This window comes from Amblyraja radiata, chromosome 11 (genome assembly GCF_010909765.2).
Source record: "Amblyraja radiata isolate CabotCenter1 chromosome 11, sAmbRad1.1.pri, whole genome shotgun sequence".
In the NCBI taxonomy this organism is placed as follows: domain Eukaryota; kingdom Metazoa; phylum Chordata; class Chondrichthyes; order Rajiformes; family Rajidae; genus Amblyraja; species Amblyraja radiata.
In genome coordinates, this window is record NC_045966.1 from 34,515,674 (window position 1) to 34,530,666 (window position 14,993).

The window sequence follows — 14,993 nt, forward strand, 5'->3', positions numbered from 1 at the left end:
GCTTGTGTAAAGCCCCAGCTGCGGAGACGGACGCGCTGCCATTTGGGAAAGATTTCAATAAAAACTGAAGGAGATGCAGGAAGCATCAAAAACCTTCGGCCTAATGAGGGCAGGCCCCGGGACGAGCAAACCAAGACCTCCGATACCCAAGTGGCAGCACCCCACGGCATCCACCAGTCGACGTCCGCAATATGGGACTGGTGAACGCTTGGGGTCCGCACATTATCCCCAAAGATCTTTCAGATCAGGGCCCGCAGCGGACCCTCTGGAAAATGCGCCTCCCCCCAACATCGCCAGCACGTCAGAACAAAATCTTCAGGAAAATGAAGAAACAGAATCGCCAATAACCATGGAGGTAGGTGGGTCTGGTCCCTACCAGCATATAGAGAATAAGGGTGCTTTATTAACAGGGGGGAGATTACACTTGTTTAAAGAAGCATGGGGTATGGTCACGAGTGACAAGTATATACTCAACAACATTACAGGATATAAAATACAATTCATGTCAGAAAAAACGCCGCCAGTTCAACAATGGCCTCAAAGGGTATTTCTCCCTCCGTCAAAGAGAAACGTGAGGGACAAGCTGAACTGGTGAGACTTATCACAAAGGGGGTCATCGAAAAGACCAAACATGAACCTTTGGAAATTGTATCGAATATATTCACTAAAACCAAAAAAGATGGTGTCTGTCGCATCATCATTGACTTAACATCACTAAACAAATTTGTTAAGTATATACATTTCAAAATGGAGACATATGTTACTGCCAAACAACTGAATTCCAAAGGACACTTCATGGCAAGCATTTATCTTAAAGATGCTTACTATCTAGTACCCATATACAAGGATCATCACAGATACCTAAAATTTATCTGGATGGTACAAAGCATTGCCCTATGGGCGAACTTCAGCCCAAGATTATTCACCAAAATATTGAACCCAGCCATGGCAATACTAAGAAAACAAAACATATTGTCATGGCATATCTGGAGGATATTCTCATAGTAGGGAAAACGATGGAATTGGCTGTGGCAGCAGTATCAGCTACAAAACAGCTCCTCGAAACTCTGGGGTTCGTCCTACATCCAGATAAATCTAAGTTGAAGCCATCCACTATCATGGACTACCTGGGCTTCACAATTAACTCAGTCCATATGACTGTTACCTTGCCAAAGGCAAAAATGGTTGAATTAGCACAATCATGCAACAAATTAATGGTCAACGAGCGACCAACTATTCGACAAGTAGCAAGAGTAATTGGGGAAATGGTAGCAGCATTTCCGACTACACAATTCGGACCTTTGCACTATCAAAATTTTTTTACAGAGAGCAAAGGTACGGGCAATAAAACGACATACAGGTCACTATGATCGTGTCATGAACTTACCCACTGAAGCAATATCAGAGCTACAGTGGTGGGCAGAAAACGTTTGGCATAGTTTCAGCCCTATCTTTATCACTAACCCTACTTTAGTTATTCAAACAGATGCCAGTGCTCAAGGCTGGGGAGCGACTAACTCCATATCCAGCACAAGTGGTAGATGGACTAAACTAGAGTCATCATTACTACTTACACTGGGCATTAACTATCTAGAGATGTTGGGTGCCTTTTATGGTTTAAAAGCATATGTATCTAATATGCAGCACTTGCATTTCGGTTACAAATTGATAAATACTACGGTGATGGCTTATATTAACCATATGGGTGGCATAAAATTATTATCATGCGACAAATTGGTCAACATGATTTGGCAATGGTATGTCGAAAGACATATTTGGCTATCAGCTACTTACCTACCAGGTAAGCTAAACACCCATGCCATGAGAAAATTAAACGCCAGGGTTGCAAGTTTGAACAGACCTTACCTGGAACTGGGATTGTCCAAACAAACCATCACCACCATGTCGGCATCCCTTCGAACATCCACCAAGAGGCAGTACTTAACCAGCATCAAAAAAGGGAGAAGTACTGCCAGGAAACATGGACAACATACGCAACAGCTACAGCCACCAACATACTGGAGTTCCTGGCCATCTACACCACGATGTAGGGATCAGCTACAGTGCCATCAACACAGCGCAGAGTGCTCTTTCTGCTTATCTCAAACCAGCGGCAGGACAACAGGCGATGGGATCCCATCCACTGGTGGTAAAACTGATGAAGGGCATTTACAATATCAAGCCCTAAGCCCAGGTATACCCATATTTGGGATATCAGTGTGGTCCTGACATATCTCAGGGAATGGCCACCAGCCAGATCCCCCGGCCTCGAGCAAGCTACACTAAAGACGCTTAGGTTGATGGCACTTGTATCCGCTCAGAGGGTCCAGTCACTACACCTATTGCGACTGGACAACATGATCACAGCTCCAGACCAGATCTGTCGTTATCCAGCGACTGGTCAAACAGAGCAGACCAGGAACACCTAATCCAGTCGTGGCTTACCCACCAGAACCACGGTTATGTGCCATGACCTACCTACTATCCTACATAGACACAACCAGAATATTCGAGGGAGATGAAAAGCCTTGTGGGTCAGTCACAAAAACCTTATGGTGGGGTACGAGCCAAACCATTGCGAGATGGCTCAAGCAGGTGCTAGAAACTGCTGGGATAAACACTAACATGTACAAATTTTATTCCACCAGGGCAGCATCCATGTCGACGGCTAAAGAATGGACATGCCTATACACCACATCCTGGCTACAGCAGGATGGTGGGAAGGGAAAAGACCGTTCAGAAATTTTATAATAAGGCGTTGGCAAAACCTGGTTTATTTGCAGTAAAGATTTACGAACTGCAAATATTTAATTTAAGCCCAGGGGAGCAACTTAATTCTTTGTTGTTATTGTTTAAAATATACCATTGTGTTTTTCTACAAATAGACTCATTGGTTGATTACGATAACACTTCCTCCCTCAAGAACTTCGGCAGTGAGTGAAATGAAACTGTTACACGGTTTGAAATCACAGAGCTTTGAAATCTTCACGTAGTCACTCACGTGACTCCGAAGTAAAATAGTAAGATTAAACGAGAACTTACCAGTTTGAAGTTTGATCTGTATTTTATGAGGAGTTACGATGAGGGATTACGTGCCCTCCGCTCCCACCCTCATTATATGGATCAAACTAATAAATTGATGTCTCCTTATCTTTACTATGTTTACTTCAAAATAACTGTGTCTATCTGTGATTCCACACCGCTGCTTGGAAGTATGCCGCGCCTGCGCACTGAGCGGGTTCTTCACGTAATCCCTCATCGTAACTCCTCATAAAATACAGATCAAACTTCAAACTGGTAAGTTCTCGTTTAATCTTACTATTTTAATTAACAAAATTTCTTACTTATTGAATTTCGTATATTTAACACATAATCGGTTGGAAACCGTCTGGCTTGAAGGGGTTAATTAGAATCACCAGCATGCCGGCCAAACGAGGGCTCTCTCTCTCTCTCACTCACTCCTCCCCTCTCCAAGCGCCGTCGCCTCCATTTTGGCCTGGCAGTTGCTGGAAACTTCAACCCCCCCCCATCGGATAGATATTAAACATATTTTAAATATAAATCGATACATTGACCGTTACCTAGAGGTCGTAAATCTAGTAACTGTTAGGTATTATTTTATTTTTTTTAATGGATTAGTATTAGGTGTTAGGTATTAGGTATTAGGTTAAAGTGAATGGTTTAGTACGTTTGTTAGTTTTTTATGTATTAATGATAGATTTAGTTATATAATTTGTTACTATGTTATAACGTTACCATAGGTTTAAATTGTCTACAGTGCTGCAAAATTCAAGGATCTTAAACATTATCATGATAAACACGAGGACCTTGAGCAATCTATCCGCTTACATTCCAATCTATCTCTGATAAGTGTGTCTAGACATGAACGCATGTGAATGTGTTACGACTCCCGAATGCAAGTACTTCAGAGCCACGTAACACAAGTCAAAAACCAGGTTCAGGTTCAAAAAACAGTTTTAATTATTCATTGGAACACAAAACTCAAACCTGATTTAAACAACCCAGTCAGGGATATGGATAAACCGACAAACAATTTAACAATGCTCCAGCCAGCCACACCATGGGCCGTCGAACCGGAGATTCCAAAACCTGCCCAAAGAGATACAACCCTGAAACCAAAATACACGAAAACTCTAAGGTCAGCCCTTATCCGTCCCAATACAATATCTGATAACAAGGAATGGTGAAAATACACAAAGTTCTATGCCATGTGGTCAGGCTGCCTCAGCCCCCACCAACAGTCTGCTCATCAGTCAGAGTCTACGACGAAGAGAAGGATCCTGGGAAGCTCTCGTATTTATACTTCAGATGAGTCACCCGTCACCTGACGCAGCTGGGCCAATCGGGTACAGGAGCCTTTAACCCCTCGATTCCAGACTCACAGCCACGAGGCCTGTGCTTGGGAGAGAAACAGAGAGGTAAGTACATAGCATTCACCAGGGGGGGGAGCGCCTAACACCCCCACCCAAAGATACTGAATAAGTTTCTGAAAATGAACAAAAAAAACACCACCAAATTTCAGCAACTATTCAGTAGCAGACATCACTGGCGCGACAATGCATCAGCCAATACATTATCTTTGCCACGGATATGTCTGATCTCCAAGTTGTAATCTTGCAGCTGCAAACTCCAGCTCATTAACCGCCGGTTCTTATTCCGCATATTCTGTAAGAATACCAAAGGATTATGATCCGTGAGTACGATGACAGGGACATTCGAGGAGCCAACATAAACCTCGAAATGAGTCCGAGACATTACAACCGCAAGGGTTTCTTTCTCAATGGTGGAGTACCACTTCTGATGACGATTAAACTTCTTAGAGAAGTACGAAACTGGATGCTCCACCCCATCTGGATCATCCTGTAGAAGAACTCCACCAACCCCACGATCACTAGCATCTACTGCCAGCTTAAATGGACGCTCAAAATCAGGTGCCGCAAGCACAGGTGCGCGCACCAGAAGACTTTTGGTCTGATCAAAGGCTTGTTGACACTCTGCGGACCACACAAAAGCTACCTTCGGACTCAGCAAATCCGTCAAAGGGGCAGCCACCGCAGAGAAGTTTGGACAGAATCCTCTATAGTACCCAACCATAGCCAGATACCTACGGAGTTCAGTCCTAGAGGTTGGAGCAGGAAATGCGACGATATGCCCCACCTTTTCCTTGAGAGTGCGAACCTGACCCCGGCCCACTACTTTACCCAGATACGTTACCGTGGCCTGGCCAAACTCACACTTCCCCAGATTGATCGTTAGGTTTGCCTCCGCTAGACGATGAAATACCTCCTTCAGATGACCGATGTGTTCGATCCACGACCTGGAGCACACAACCAAATCATCAAGATATGCCTCACAGAAGGACAAACCAGACAATACAATGTTCACCAACCGTTGGAAGGTTGCCGGCGCATTGCGCATCCCAAATGCCATTACCGTGTACTGAAGAAAGTCATCAGGCGTAACGAACGCAGAGATCTCCCTCGCCCGCCTAGTCAAAGGGACTTGCCAATAGCCTTTTAACAAGTCCAACTTAGACACAAAAGATGCACTTCCCACACGATCCACGCAATCCTCCATCCGTGGAAGAGGATAGCAATCCGGCTTAGTTACACTATTTAATTTCCGATAGTCCGTGCAAAACCTGTCCTCCCCATTAGCCTTCGTCGCCAGTAGACACGGAGAACTCCACGGGCTACAGCTAGGTTCAGCAATGCCATGCCGCCGCATATAGTCAACCTGACTTCTTAGACGATTACGCTTGTCAGGGTTGACCCGATACGGATGCTGTTTAATTGGCGTAGCACCGGCCACGTCAATGTCATGCTGCAGCACAGACGTCTGAGAAGGCACATCCGAGAACAGTGACACATTTGACTTCACCAAAGCAAGCAGGTCACCCCGCTGACTTCCAGTCAAATGAGCCAACCGCAAGGGAAGCGTCTCCAAAGCCTCAGAGTTACACAGCTTTCCCTGCGTCACTGCCACAGACAACCGTGCCTCCCCCACATCACCACCCGTGTCAGGGGGCAGCACCACTGCAGCCAAAACAGGCTTAGAAGGACATAGCTCCGACCCATCAACCTCCACAGGCTCCTGCTCATGGTACTGTTTCATCATGTTAACATGACAGAGCTGAGTCTTACGCCTCCGATCAGGGGTACCAATAACGTAATCCCTCTCACCAACCTTCTTAACCACCTGATAGGGACCGCTATACCGAGCCTGCAGACTGGAACCAGGAATAGGCAACAACACCAGGACCTTGTCACCTGGAGAAAAATTCCTACTAGAAGCCTTCCTGTCGAACCAGTCCTTCATCCTAGACTGAGCAGAGGCAAGATTACCCATTGCCAGTTCGCATGCCCTCCTCAGTCTAGAGCGAAAAGTACAGACGTGGTCTAAAATACTTCGTTTTGTATCCTCCTGCAACCATTTCTCCTTCAGGACTCTCAACGGACCACGTACAGTATGCGCGAACACCAGGTCAGCAGGACTGAACCCTAAAGACTCCTGCACGACCTCACGCACCGCAAACATAACTAGATGAACCCCCTCATCCCAGTCTTTTTCAAACTCCAGGCAGTAAGTCCTCAACATAGATTTCAAAGTCTGGTGAAACCTCTCGAGAGCTCCCTGGCTCTCAGGATGATACGCACTGGAGTAACAATGCTTAATATCTAACAACTTCATTACCTGACTAAAAACCTTCGACATGAAGTTGGTACCTTGGTCACTTTGCACAACCTTGGGCAAACCGAACAACGAAAAAAACTTAGTGAGAGACTTAACAATTGCAGGGGCAGTAATTCTACGCAAAGGGACCACCTCCGGAAAGCGGGTAGTCGCACACATAATTGTTAATAAAAACTTGTTGCCCATCCTTGTCCGAGGTAGAGGGCCCACACAATCAACTAGAATCCGCTCAAACGGCTCACCGACCACAGGGATTGGATATAAAGGCGCAGGAACAATCGATTGGTTCGGCTTTCCTGCCACCTGGCAAATGTGACAACACCTGCAGTGCTGTTTCACGTCCTTTTTCAACCCTGGCCAAAAAAAATTCCGTAAGATGCGGTCATACGTCTTATTGACCCCCAAATGTCCACCCAGAGGACCATCATGAGCCAAACAGAGTATCTCGTCCCTATACCGACGAGGCATCACAATCTAATCAACCACGCTCCAATCATCATGCCCAGATATATCCAAGGGAGACCACTTTCGCATCAGCAAGCCATCCCTTAGAAAATACCCCTTTGCTGTGGAATCCATATCCCCCTCAGGCACTGCGCAGTCGCACAGATCAGATAAACCTGGATCACTCTTTTGCTCCTCAACCAGCCGGTCACGTGACAGTGACACCGGCACATTTCCAGACACTACCCCATCTTGAGATGGAGAAACACCCTTCACAACACAGGATCTATCATCCTGATCCCCAAAAATGCTCTCACTCAGGTCCACCACATCCTCAAACTTCGCCTGGCTCTTAGCCATAGCCCTCGTGACAGCACAAGCTGCGAAGACCTTTGGATGCTGCATAGCCAATCTATCAGGACTCTGCACCATCGGAACAGCCGTCACCTCAGGAGTGACTAAAACTCTACCTCCTGCCAAGTCATTCCCCAAAATCACAGAAACTCCCCCAACGGGAAAACACGGCCGTAACCCAACAGTTACCCGGCCTGAAACCAACTCGGACTCGAGACGCACGGTATGCAAAGGCACTACCATGTCATCCATCCCGAATCCTACCACTGGGACACTTGACCCAACCGATGATTCCCCAGAAAACGGCAGTACACCATCCAATATAAAGGACTGAGTAGCACCAGTATCACGCAAGATGGATACTGGAACTTTATCACCCCCATCCTCTAGAGAAACAAAACCATTCATGATGAACGCAGAATAATTCCTACACTCATCAGACTCAGGCACCTCAGGTACGACAGGTGCCTTCTGTGCACCCACCAAAGCCACAGGCTTTGCATTTTTCTGCTTCAGAACGGGACACGACTTTAACATGTGCCCTCTCCTTCTACAATAGTAGCACACAGGACCTTCATCAGTCCTTACATTTCCGTCAACCTTATCAGCTCGGACCTCCATCGTGCTGCCATTTGCAGGCACAGAAACAGCTTTGACACTGCCACCGGTGACACCACCACGATCAACCGGCCGTGCACCAATACTATAGGATCGCCCAACAAAATCAGATTTATGAGTCAATACATACTCATCTGCCAACACCGCAGCCTTAGACACCTCATTCACCTTCTGCTCATTAAGGTAAGTAGTAACCCTCTCAGGGAGACAGTTCTTAAAGTCTTCCATAATTATCAAGGCCCGCAGTAGCTCAAAATCCTTCACTCCTTGAGAAGCGCACCACCTGTCAAAAAGTGCCTCCTTCTCCCTAGCAAACTCCACATAAGTCTGACTATCAAACTTCCTAAAGCGCCGGAACTTCTGCCGGTACGCCTCTGGAACTAATTCATAAGCCCTTAATACTGTAGACTTCACACACTCATAGTCCAGACTGCTTTCAACAGATAAAGACGAGTACACCTCCCGTGCTTTACCCACAAGGACACACTGCAATAGCAAGGTCCACACGTCCCTAGGCCACTTCAAGGACAAAGCCACCCGTTCAAACACTGTGAAATACTTGTCCACATCCTCCTCACGAAATGGGGGAACCAGGCGGATGTTCTTGCTCATATCAAACTCCCGTTCCCTAGAAGAAACCCGGGAATTATCTATTTCTTTTTTCCGCAGCTGAAATTCAGCCCTTTTGGTTTCCTCCTCAAGCCGTTTCATTTCAAGAACATGCATGAGCTCTTTCTCTTTTAACAAAGAGGCAATTCTCTGTGACTCAAGCTCCATTTCCTTCAGTTTAATGATGGCCTCCATGTTCTGAACTGGCTGAACAGAAGGTGGGGGACTGTCTGCACCACCAGGCAAAACCCCAGCCTCCACCAACGCAGCCCACAACTCCGATTTAATGGAGTGTTTCTTTGAATGCTTGTCAATAGTCACGGCATAGTTCTCAGCCAGCAAAATCAAATGCTCCTTCGTACATCTATCAAACAACTCCCGACTAGGAGCCTCAACAAATTCTTTCACCTTAAATTCCATTGCTAATGTAGCCCCAAACCACCAGCTAAAACCTGGGCACTAATGCTACCACAAACAGGGAAGAAAAAATTCCTTCACAACATACAGACTTCCTCAGTCCAGAAGCCTACCAAAAATACCCCCTAAAAACGTCTAGGGTCCTCAAAACTTAGGACGAGCCCCCATTTTGTTACGACTCCCGAATGCAAGTACTTCAGAGCCACGTAACACAAGTCAAAAACCAGGTTCAGGTTCAAAAAACAGTTTTAATTATTCATTGGAACACAAAACTCAAACCTGATTTAAACAACCCAGTCAGGGATATGGATAAACCGACAAACAATTTAACAATGCTCCAGCCAGCCACACCATGGGCCGTCGAACCGGAGATTCCAAAACCTGCCCAAAGAGATACAACCCTGAAACCAAAATACACGAAAACTCTAAGGTCAGCCCTTATCCGTCCCAATACAATATCTGATAACAAGGAATGGTGAAAATACACAAAGTTCTATGCCATGTGGTCAGGCTGCCTCAGCCCCCACCAACAGTCTGCTCATCAGTCAGAGTCTACGACGAAGAGAAGGATCCTGGGAAGCTCTCGTATTTATACTTCAGATGAGTCACCCGTCACCTGACGCAGCTGGGCCAATCGGGTACAGGAGCCTTTAACCCCTCGATTCCAGACTCACAGCCACGAGGCCTGTGCTTGGGAGAGAAACAGAGAGGTAAGTACATAGCATTCAACAGGGGGGGGAGCGCCTAACAGTCGGCCATCTTATTTGCAGCTTTTATATATATTTTTATGGAAAGAAACATATTATATCAGTCTACCCCTTATAAATACATATAAAAGGTGTACATTAAACATGCGGTTTAGCAAACGGGTTCAGTGAGAATTCAGTAACCCTGCTAATCAAACAGAGCCATGGCATTCTACTTAATAGAGAGAGTACAGAGGAGATTTACTAGAATGTTGCCTGGGTTTCAGCAACTAAGTTACAGAGAAAGGTTGAACAAGTTAGGGCTTTATTCTTTGGAGTGCAGAAGGTTAAGGGGGGACTTGATAGAGGTCTTTAAAATGATGAGAGGGATAGACAGAGTTGACGTGGATAAGCTTTTCCCACTGAGAGTAGGGAAGATTCAAACAAGGGGACATGACTTGAGAATTAAGGGACTGAAGTTTAGGGGTAACATGAGGGGGAACTTCTTTACTCAGAGAGTGGTGGCTGTGTGGAATGAGCTTCCAGTGAAGGTGGTGGAGGCAGGTTCGTTTTTATCATTTAAAAATAAATTGGATAGTTATATGGACGGGAAAGGAATGGAGGGTTATGGTCTGAGCGCAGGTATATGGGACTAGGGGAGAATACGTGTTCGGCACGGACTAGAAGGGTCGAGATGGCCTGTTTCCGTGCTGTAATTGTTATATGGTTTATATGGTTATCCTTTACGGTCTTTTTAAAATATCTTGCGCATATTTAAATGCATCTTCTGGGTCAATAAAGAAACGCTCCGATCCTTCATATGTGACCCTTAATTTGGCAGGATACATTATTCCATATCTCAGGCCTGGAATGTCTTTAAGAATGAGACGTATCTTCGTGAAAAGGGCTCGCTTCTTGACCACCTCTGCTGGATAATCTCTGAAGAATCTTATGTTTTCTCCTTCAAACATCGGGGTTCACTTTCTTCATAATGTCTTCAAGAACTGCTATGTTATGTAGTTTCAGAAACATTCTTAAATTCTTACCACCTTTTTGTAATTTCCTTAATTCCTGTATGTTCAAGTTGCCAAATAAGACTGTGATGTAGCCAGTCAATATGATTTCAACTGTACACCTTTTAAATGAAGTTCAATAGAGTATTCATCAACATTATCTCCTCAATTTTCTAATGAAGTAGATGTGTTCTTGGGTTTGATGGATTTTCTTTATGATTGCATCAACATGCTGGGTCCAGGACAGATTTTCAGCAATATGCAGGCTCAGGAACGTGAAGTTGGTGTTTCTCTCCACCACTGACCCGTTGATGAAGACAGGTTCATGGATCCCTCTTCTTCCTCATCAAGAGTGAATAAGCAGTTCCTTTGTTTTACTGGCGTTGAGAGCAAGATTGTTGTTCTGGACCCATTCAATCAGCCAATCGATCTCCCTCCTATACTCTGAATCATCATTAGCTATAATTCATCCTCCAATGGTGGTGTCATCAGCAAATTTATAGATGGAGTGGAAACTGTGTCCAGCTACACAGTCATGGATATAGAATGAGTTCATCGGACGTTGAATGGGAGAGTTTCAAAATTTACACATGAAAAGATTGTGAATATATTATTAACACTTTGAAAAAAAATATTTATTGAGGTGCTATTTATAAACTTAACATGTATTTCTTTAAACAAGATAGATTAGACAGTACTTCATGAATTTTGATAAAATGGATGTTAAAAACAATGTTATTAGAAATTAACAGTGCATGATTTATGTTCATCTCTGCATCCTTCTAACATTAAAATGGCAAGGAAAATCTTTGAATATAAGTTACATGTTCTTATTAATTATTGGAAAACTAAAGAACATTTTAACTAATGCAGAATAAGAATGATTTAGAATTTGTTTTACACCGAGTTAAACCTGGAGTCACTTGTAGATTCTGTAAAATTGTGAGGCCTCATTTGGAATATAAATTTGGGAACTGGTGCAGAAAATAATGTTTTAGCAGCTTCCACCACCACTTCCAAGATATTCAGAAAACCTTCCGCACTGCACTAGGATGATTTTGCTGACAGTGAAATTAACCACTCAAAAGGCAACCATTTTAACTCGACTGAAACACATTCTGCATTAAAAATTAAAGTGTGCAACATCAGTCAAAGAAAACTGGCATACTGACATGATGATTAGATTTTATGACAAATATCAGAAATGTATCAAAGAGTTAGTAATATTAAATATTTTGCATAAAATATTAATAATAATCATATGATTAAAATATTAGACAAACATTTTTGAATGAATGGAGTGTTATGCACTACTCAAAGTACATTTCCTCGCAACCTGGCATTAAAATAAAGGCCACAATACTTAAAGACAATTTTAGTGAATATCTAATTGAAACAAATTAATGAGGCTGTAAGAGCTGATGATGCCTGAGTTACATGATGGGACATATCACATTGTAATTTTGGGGAGTTAATAAAGGTGATTTTTTTGGTAATTATGTTACCGTCTGTGAACAGGTATTCTAAAAGAACATAATGCCAAGACCATCACTTATCTACCTGCAGATAACCAATACCCTTCCATTCCATTCAAAATCCATATGCTCATCCAAAGATCTTTGAAAATGCCACTTACGTACCTGCTTCAACCAATACTCATAGAAGCAATTTCCTGGCACTCACCACCATCTGTGAAAAAAGAACTTCTTAAAAATGTCTTCTTAAAAATGTATCCATCTCACCTCAAATCTATGCCCACTTGTATTTGATTTTTTCCATCTTGGGATATAGATTCTGACTGTCTACACTATCTATGCCTCTCACATTTTCTATCAGGTCTCCCCTCAAGTTCGGTGTTCCAGAGAAAACAATCCTAGTCTGTCCAATCTCTTCATGCAATTAATACCATCAAATCCAGGCATCATCCTGGTAAAATGACTAGAAACAAGGAACTGCAGATGCTGCTTTACAAAAAAAGAACAAAGAAGGGTCTGAAGAAGGGTCCCAACCCAAAACATCACTTATCCACATTCTCCACCGATGCTGCCTGACCCACTGAATTACTCCAGCACTTTGTGCCCTTTTTTTTATCATCCTGGTAAACCTCCTCTGCACTCAGATGTAAAGTACTTGTTTAGTAACTCACCGACATTCCCAGACTCCAAGCACAAATTCTCTCCTTTATTCGGGAACTGTCCTACCTTCTCACTGGTTATCCTCATGTTTGTAATACAGTAAACCCTTATTTTAATGGACCTCTTTATAAAGGATTTTGGTTACAACAGATAGACCTACCAACCTTCACCGCCAGGCTGCTGACGTCATCCCCTGATGCGGGCCGCACTGTCTCTCCAGCCACTTCCAGGCCACACCTGACGCCGCCGCCGCCACCGCCACCGCCATCCCTTAACTGCACTCCAGCCACCCATGGGCTGCGACCAATGACTCTGCCAATCCTCACTTCCACCCCAGCTGCCAGCCGGTCGGGGCCATCAACTCCCCCTGGATTTCAGGCCCCGTTCCGGACAAAGAGTCTGAAGAAGGGTCTCCACCCAAAACGTCATCAACCCATATTCTTCAAAGATGCAACCTGTCCTGCTGACTTCCTCCAGCATTTTGTGTCCTTTTGTGTATTAACCAGCTACTGCGTTTGTTTGTTTCTGCTGATTAGATAATGATAATCCCTTGCTCGGTAATAGCGGAGTAACAACAATAACGGAAACCATTCTTCTCCTTATGGTCCGTTATAATGAGGGTATACTATATAGGTATAAAAAGCTTTGGAATTTATGATATTCTGTTTGCTAAAGCTATTTCCTGGCCCTTTTTGGCCTTTCTAATTGCCCTCTTTAGTTCTTTCCTCCTTTCCTTATTTTCCTCAAAGGCGCTGCCTGATTCCATCTTTTTAAACCTTGCATGTGCTTCCTTTTTATTATTAGATGTACAACCTGTTTTGTCATTCAAAGCTCCCTGTGGAAACAGCTGCACTGTATAAGAGGCATTTGGACAAATGCATTAACAGGCTGTGAATAGAGGGATATGGAGCATGTGCAAGCAGTTAGATTGGCATCATGGTTTGCACAGACATACGGACCGAAGGACTTGTTCCTGTGCTGTAATGTTGTACTGTTATATGTCATTCTGGAAATTGGCTTTGGATGAGGATGCTTAAAATGTGCTTGTTTTGGCATGACTAATCTTATGAATGCCTAATAAAAAATGTGTTTGAAACAGTTTGATATTGTTAATATCATTTGAGCAGAAAGCTTCCTGGAAAATTAGTTTTTAAACAAGTGTATGAAACATCAATCTTGACAAGATGATACTTGCCATCTTAGTGAGTGCAAACATGTTTACTGGTGGTGGCACATAGTGCTGGAGTCCCTCCACTCTTCCAGCTTTCTTCCCCCCCCCCCCCACATAATCAGTCTGAAGAAGGATCCTAAACTAAAACGTCACTTATCTAAATTCCCCAGTGATGCTGTCTGACCCGTTGAGTTACTCCAGTACTTTCTGACCTTTCTTGTAAACTAGCATCTGCAGTTCCTTGCTTCTAGATGTTTACTGGCAAATTGGAATTAAATGTAGACAAATGCAACCTGATTTGAGAAGTTTTTGCTATTAGATTAAAATAACATCTGTAATCACTGATAATCTCACCTGTTCGCACAACTTCTTCTTCCTAATAGTCGCTGGCAGTTGAAGATGACTTGCATCAGCTCTGGTTTTGTGGGTTCCGTGTTAAGGCCAATGTGAGAAGCAAATGGCAGGATAAGGGTCGCTGCAAAGGAGTTTGGGAGTACTGGTGCAGGATTCCTAAAAGGTTAATTTGCAGGTTGAATCAGAAGTAAGGAAAGCAAATGCAATGTTAGCCTTCAATGTTAATTTCAAGAAGACTAAAATATAAAAACTGGGATGCAATTCTGAGGCTTTACAGGGCACTAGTTAGACTGCATTTGGAGTATTGTGAGTAGTTTTGGACCACATATCTGAGGAGGGATATGCTAGTGTTGGAGGGGATCCAGAGAAGGTTCACAAGAATGATCCTGGGGATGTTTGGGTTAACATACAATGAGCATTTCATGGCTCTGAGCATTTCATTGCTCGCTGGAGTTTAGAAGGATGAGGGAAGAAGTCT